A 7,486-nucleotide genomic window follows, 5' to 3' on the forward strand; every position below is an offset into this window, starting at 1 on the left:
TATATATATATATATATATATATATATATATCGGTTTGATAAAATTATATTTTATTTTGAAACCTTTCTTCTTTTTTTATTACGGACTGAATTGAGTTGGTTGTCCCCTTATAAAGTAAAAGATTTTTTTTTTTTTTTTTTACTTTGCCTTAATTTCATGTGTGTGTGTGTGTGTGTGTGTGTGTTATGCAGTAATCTCATGCTTCATGAGTGCTACAGTGGATCCGGGCCAAAGGCTGGTGGCAATAAGGGCGCCTGGCCAAGGGTGGAGGTTAGCTGCCAGCTAGCCCGCCAGAGACACCCACCACGACACAGGAGGGGAGCGGCAGAACACCAGCTCGCTTCACCGCCGTCTTTATGGGACAGACGCCGAGCACTGGCACTCTGGTCCTCAACACGAATCTGGGAAGTCGAAAGTGAAGGTTGGGAGGACGTGAGTGGAGGTTGTATGCAGGGAGGTGGCAACACGTGGAGGCCAGGGATGGACGCGCAGCAGAAGGGAGACTGCCATGCGCGTATTATTACCTTGTTCGGGCAAGTGTGTCAACCAGAAGACGTTACGTGCCCTGTACTCAGTAACTACGGTGGCTTTGACATTCTCTCTCTCTCTCTCTCTCTCTCTCTCTCTCTCCCCCTATAAGGCACGTACTCTGAAAGGCTTTGCTCTCTCGCATAACTATATTCGAAGGCGACAGGGATGGTCAGGAGGTTTCTCAAGAATTTTCTCCTGTTTATAATGTAGATATCTTGTTAATCTGTCACTAGAAGTAAAAAACAGCCTTGAAAACTTGTGTACCTTTAACTATATAGAGTCTTTCAAATGTAGTGGAGGTGCGGTGCAGAAGTGTTTCGGAATCAGTCTCTCTCTCTCTCTCTCTCTCTCTCTCTCTCTCTCTCTCTCTGTTGCACTGTTATGTTCAAGATAACACAAATATAAAGAGCATATTTATAAAGCTACGATGAACACAACACAAAAATATCATAAAGAAAATTAATAACTACAAAACACAATGAGGGTTTATTTTACAAGCATGTTACCTCATCTACCCACTTACCTACCTAAGGGTTGTATTCATAAACACTTCGCTCTGTTATCGGGATTACTTATCAGGAACGTATAGTTAATAATCTATACATCTTGTTCAACGAATATTCTGTACATGTAAATGAACAAACAAGTACCCATGAAAACACTTATCTCTCTGGTCTTTGATAATAGTTATGAATCCCAAAGCGTTTAAGAGTAATAATAAACCATATTCTGAAACACTTCTGCGCTGTACTTCGATATCCTTAAAAAAGCTCTAAGTGAAATTCCACGTGATTTTAGGGTTCCAGTGACATATTAACAAAATTTCTACATAACTGACAAAAAATTCTCTCGAGAACCCAGCCGATCATCTCCGTGGTCTTTGAAAATAATCATGGTGAGAGAGCGAAGCGTTTCAGAATACTGGATACGAAACAAAACAGGCGACCACCACTACCATCCTCAGTGCTCAGTCCCTCACGTAGCCAGTGTCATCTGAGGCGTGTGTGTTGGAAGCTGGACAGAAAGTTATTTTAATGGTCACTTGTTTGACAACCCAGACTATAAGAGGACGGCTGTTATTATTACTGAAGCGTAAGTTAAACAGCAGAGAGGAGTTTATGTTGCTAATAATGAAAAACGGTATTGGTTGATATTATGTTCGAGACAGCAGGCAGGGGAGAGGTTGACAAGACACAGATGTAGGCAGGGGGAGAGTTATGTGGCCCAAACTAGCTCTCCCGTTAGTGGGTAATGAGATAATGAGGTACTGAGTATGGCCTGTGGGTGGAGGCTCTGGTGAGGCTTGTGACTTTTTCGTGTGGCTGCCGCGCTAATTCCATACTATGGCCCACATTCGAAACGTATTGCTCCTTCACCACGATTATTTTCCAAAGGCTACATATATAAAACCGGGTTCCCAAGACTCTCTCCTGTTAATATTGTATAAATCTTGTTAATCTATCTCTAGAACCATAAAAAAAAAAAAAAACTTTAAAAACCGTGGTGTAACTTCAACTAGGCCTTAGAGATAACACAGCCGGCCATAGAGGTAACCAAAAAAATACTTGCAATTTTCAGTATTTATTAGAAAAAAAGGCATACAGGAAATATGACATCCCATTTTCTTCAAAGTAATCCCATTCATCGCTTTTGCCAACGTACGAGTTGGCAAAACTTCTAGGTGCGTAATGCCCTGGCGGTAAAAGTCAGGCGTCTTTGAATTAAAGAAATCTGTGAGCGCCTGCCGCAGGCTGTCTCATTTGCAAAGTGTTTCTCCATGAAGGTGGCTGCAGCGATATCTCCACCCTCACCCCTACCGCTTTCCCGACACGTGACACATTCATTTGCGAGTCAGTGATCACTTCTTTCCATACGACGTGAAGAACGGCAAGCATCTTTTTGGTTGTTTCCACAACAAGGTCCATTTCACACACCCTAATTATTCTAATGCCCAACAGTCAAACTACACTCCTACTATCAACGATTACTGCTCGCAGCGTAAAATAAAAGATTCTCTAAGTACCGTGACCCCAGACTATTAATTTCACGCTTCTTTTTAAGGAAAATTAGTGATTCTGACGCATAGAGAAAGGATGTCACACTTACGGGTCGCAGGATTGTCGTAACTGCCCCGTGTGGTGAAGAGTGATTTTTCAACTCGATACTGCTTTAACGATTCCTTTCTTGCTTACCAAGGGGGTCTCGCACCTTTTCGAGGTTCGAGGCTTGTGCGTTTGGGAGAAGGACTTTACCTGGAGGACGGTGAACGGCGGCTGGCTGGGACAGCTTGCAGGTCCCGGTGCGGGATAGCGATGCAGTTCTTTCATCTAGAATTATCTACAAAAGTTTTTATGATTATGAATAAATTGGTAATTACCCAGTATATACGAAGGAATCGTGCCTCAAGATGCAAGCGATGAGCAGGAGACGACATAAGCAGAGGCTTGCTTGAGTGGAGAGGTGACAAGGCTGAGAGCGATGCAGTACTGTCATCCACAGTAGAATTATCAACGAGGTTCTCATATTAAACGAATTAATAATTTTTTGATCCCAGAGAACAGTGAAGCTATTGGGACGGAGCAGAGAGCAGTCACCACCAGCCAGCCTAAGTCAAGCAGAGACGCAGAGAGGAAAGGACCACAGCGAGCCCTTGGCGCACTCGACAGCATTGCTTGCCACAAGCTTGGCTGGCCGCTGCCTCAGCCTCCTGGACGGCCAGCGCTCAGAACAGAGAGAGCAGCTGAATGTATGTATCAACCTGGGAAGGCAGTGGATTTGCAGAATCCATAGGTTTATTAGTTACTAAGTGAATAGGAGAACTGTAGATACTTTAAGAGACGGTTATTGGTCGGGTTAGAAGAGAGTTGCCGTGAACACGTTACTGTCGCTCCATAAATTCATTACGTCCACTGTATCTATCTAATGAGAAAAATCAGTGCTAAGTCAGGCTTGTTTTGCTCTATCACTGTTCCCATTTGCAGGGCGAGAATTCTCTTCACTTGGTTATAAAGACGTGAGTGTTGTTAACCTTTAGTGGTGGGACATGACGCCACTTTCTAATCTATGAAGGTTTACTCTCCAGCCAGAGCTCCTTGTTACTCTTCTCCATCATTTTATTTGTATATTCTGTTTCCTCATGAATTTATCGTAGCGTGTGGTTCTATGTGGATCTTTTCTCTCTCCCTATCAGCATAAATTCAAGCTCTCGTCTTAACAGGATATTCAGTGGGAAACATTACATTTTACTTTCTCCCTGACTTTCTTGTGGTGTTGTGGGTTGTACGTGGATCTTCACTGCAGTAGGAAACATATACTTCTGTACAGTAAAATACATCTAAGCGAGTGAGTAGCGGTAGTGGGGACTGACAAGGTAAAGAAAACGAGGCAACAGTTTGAAATAGTAAGAGAAAGTGAAACCCAAACTCTTACACGAACGAGGAGCAGGTAAACAGAGCGCGATGCCTGTAGGGGTGATTTTTCTCTCTAAACCAGATCACAGACTTGTGTTCAAAATACCAAACACCGGACAGTAGCGTAATAATAGGGTTGGGGTCATCGTCCTCGCGAGATTGTCATTATATCAATCGAGGGGAGAAATCTGACGGACGGGAAGATGGGCTACTTACTATCTGGGCACCCACCCCATCACCTCTCCTCCTTGGTACCGTAACATTATCGTACTCTGAACCGCGTTGCTCTCACTACAACTATTTTCAAGGGCCACAGAGATGATTAGGCGGGTTCTCAAGAGTGTTTGTCCCGTTAATATTGCAGAAGTCTTGTTAATATGTCACTAGAATCGAAAAAAAAAAAACACTTTCAAAGATCAGTGTCACTTTAACTAGTGCCTTTTGATAGTTGAGGTGCAATGCAGAACTGATTCAGAATAAGAACCTCGATCAGGCAAGGGAGGAGCCTGTGCAGTGCTGACGAGGGTAAAAGCTGAAGGGAAAACACCTGTTGGGTACTTAGACGAGGCTTCCCAAAACAGGTTAATGTTTCAGATTAGACAAGAATTACTAAATGAGTATATTAAGATATTAATGCCGAGCTTTTTTGTTGGGATGATTATTTTGATAGCGTCTTTGCTATAAGGCTGTTTTTATTTATTCATTTATTGTATATATATATATATATATATATATATATATATATATATATATATATATATATATATATATATATATATATATATATATATATATATATATATATATATAATTTTTTTTTTATTGTTACAGATAGTGTGATAATACGTGGACGGGGAGCAGGCGCTAGTTACTTCTTGGATCACGTGAGGACTGCCACAGGTAAGTTTTCATGTCACGTTTCCGTAGGCGATGGGTGGGGAGGAATCTTCTGATGTATATAACGTCTTTCTCTTTACTAGGCAGTTAGTTCATTACTAAAGTCATACGAAGAGCAAAAGGCTTTCTTCTCTCTTGTTAATTTGCGAATAAAAATGTCTTTCAAAATTACAATTTTAAGAAAAAAGTAGAAAAAAATATTGATGTAAAAAGCATATTAAAGTCAACTCATTATATCAACTTTTATTTCACAGCAATTTACTCCCAGTGATCTCTGAAAAATTAATGTACCCAGTAACCACCACCACCACCGCCATGACCTCGACCACCACCACCATCCACCACCATCCACCATGTGAAAGGTAAATGACAATTTTTTTTCCAAGTGTGCTTTGTCAGTAACTACCAGTTATCACGCTGCTTAAAATTAATACACTCAGTACATTGAAATAACGAGGAATTGGTCTCGAAGTTTCGGATACCAGCCTCGTATCCTGAAACTCTCTGCTTTCTCACCACGACTATTTTCAAAGGCCACAGAGATGCTTAGACAGGTTCCCAATAGTGGTTCTCCTGTTAACAATGTAAAAAAATCTTGTTAATTTGTCACTAGAAACGTAAAAACACCTTCACTTCACTTCAACCAGAGTCTTTTGATAGTAGTCGAGGTGCGGCGCAGAAGACGTGTTTCAGAATATGGTTCCTAGAAAGGTGCCATGTTGGGGCCTCGAACGTGGAATACGAGAATGGAGGGTCAAACACATTAGGGGTTCTGTAATATGGTGGGGTTGTGGGCTTGCTTGCTGTGTTTGGGTCATTATTTAATCTTTGTTATTGTTGTTTTTTTATTGTTAATATTTCTGTCGAGTTATTGTACTTTGTGGCTTTTTTTTATTTGTTATTTTCTTCGCTATCGTACTTATTCCCAAAGTTATCGTACCTTACAACTAACTACCCTTACTGTTACCACCATTACGTTATCGTACATCGGACATCTGGCACACATAAGTATACAAGAGGTATTGAATGACTGATTGAAAGTTTGGCGACGTTGCACTGAGGTCATATGACTCTCAGGGACGAAAGTGAGGCATCTTGAAACCTACAGCACTGTCTTTTGTATGTGCTAGGTAGTGGTGGTGGTGTTGGTGTGGTGGTGTGGTATATCACGAGGTCAAGGATTCTTTCTACCCTTGGGAGGAGCGACTGTGGTGAAAGAGAGGCCTTCAGAGAGAGAGAGAGAGAGAGAGAGAGAGAGAGAGAGAGAGAGAGAGAGAGAGAGAGAATGGTAGGGGTTGAGGACATGAACCACGTATATCTGGAAATGAGAAAGTAAAGGGAAGGTAAGGAAAGGGGAATAAAGACAAAATAGATAAAGGAAGGAGCGAGCGAGCGAGGAGGAGGGTGAAGAAAGGCAGAAGAAGGAAGGTAAGAAAGAGGAAGACGAAAATAAGAGAATCAAGTGAAAAGGAGATAACAGTAATAAGAAAGAGAGAGAGAGAGAGAGAGAGAGAGAGAGAGAGAGAGAGAGAGAGAGAGAGAGAGAGAGAGAGAGAGAGAGAGAGAGAAAGACAGAAAGAGAGATTACCACAACCACCACCACCACTACAACCACCAGCACACTCACCATTCACAGTACGATATCTTTGACCACGAGTACGACGGCGACTACGACCCTGCCATTACGATATTCCGATCACGAGGGGCCTCCATAAACCTCGTGGTGGAAGGGGGCGTGTGGGGAGAATTGGAAGGGTGGCTGTGAAGTAGAAAGGAGAGGGGCCATACGTGGTAAAGGAGGTGAAGGAGGTATGGGTACTCGTGTGGGTATCCTAGATGAATACCAGTTACGAGAGAGAGAGAGAGAGAGAGAGTGGGGGGGGGGATGGAGAGAGAGTGAGAGAGAGTAGGCAGGTCGGAGAGAAATCATTGACAGAGACAAGACTGAGAAAGGAAATTTAAAAAGGGACAGAAAACACGATGAAAAAAAAAAAGATTAGGATTAGTTAACTTTTAGATTTGCAAACTAAAATTAATAAAAAAAAGAGAGACGAAAGAAACAAAAGAATGAACGGATGAGAGGGAGAAAGACACATGCAAACTAAAAAAAAAACGCTAAAAGAAGAAATTAATGAAAGAAAAAGATCACACACACACACACACACACACACACACACACAAGGTTCCATTAAAGAAGTGGGAAATTAGTGGAGGGGGTGAACTTACAGGTAAAGGTGAAAGGTACGAGGACAGGTGACTTTTAAAGAGGAGTACAAGTGAGTAGGTGAATTGGCAGGTGGTGTAAAGGTGATGTTGGCAGGTGCTAGTACTGGTGGTGGTGGTGGTGATGGTGGCAGAGAATAGGGCTAAGAGGTGTATTTCGAGAGAGAGAGAGAGAGAGAGAGAGAGAGAGAGAGAGAGAGAGAGAGAGAGGGAGAGGGAGTTGGGAGAACTTAATCTAACGCCTCGCTAAGAAGCTACTTTCTCTGTAAATGTCAGGAGGAAGAGGAGGAGGAGGAGGAGGAGGAGGAGACGGCGTAGAAGTTGAGTTACCTCCTCCTTCTCTTCTACCTCCTCCTCCTCCTCCTCCTCCTCCTCCTCCTCCTCCTCCTCCTCCTCCTCTTGAAGTGTGAAAGAAGAAATGAAG

Source organism: Scylla paramamosain, chromosome 29 (genome assembly GCF_035594125.1).
Source record: "Scylla paramamosain isolate STU-SP2022 chromosome 29, ASM3559412v1, whole genome shotgun sequence".
NCBI lineage: Eukaryota > Metazoa > Arthropoda > Malacostraca > Decapoda > Portunidae > Scylla > Scylla paramamosain.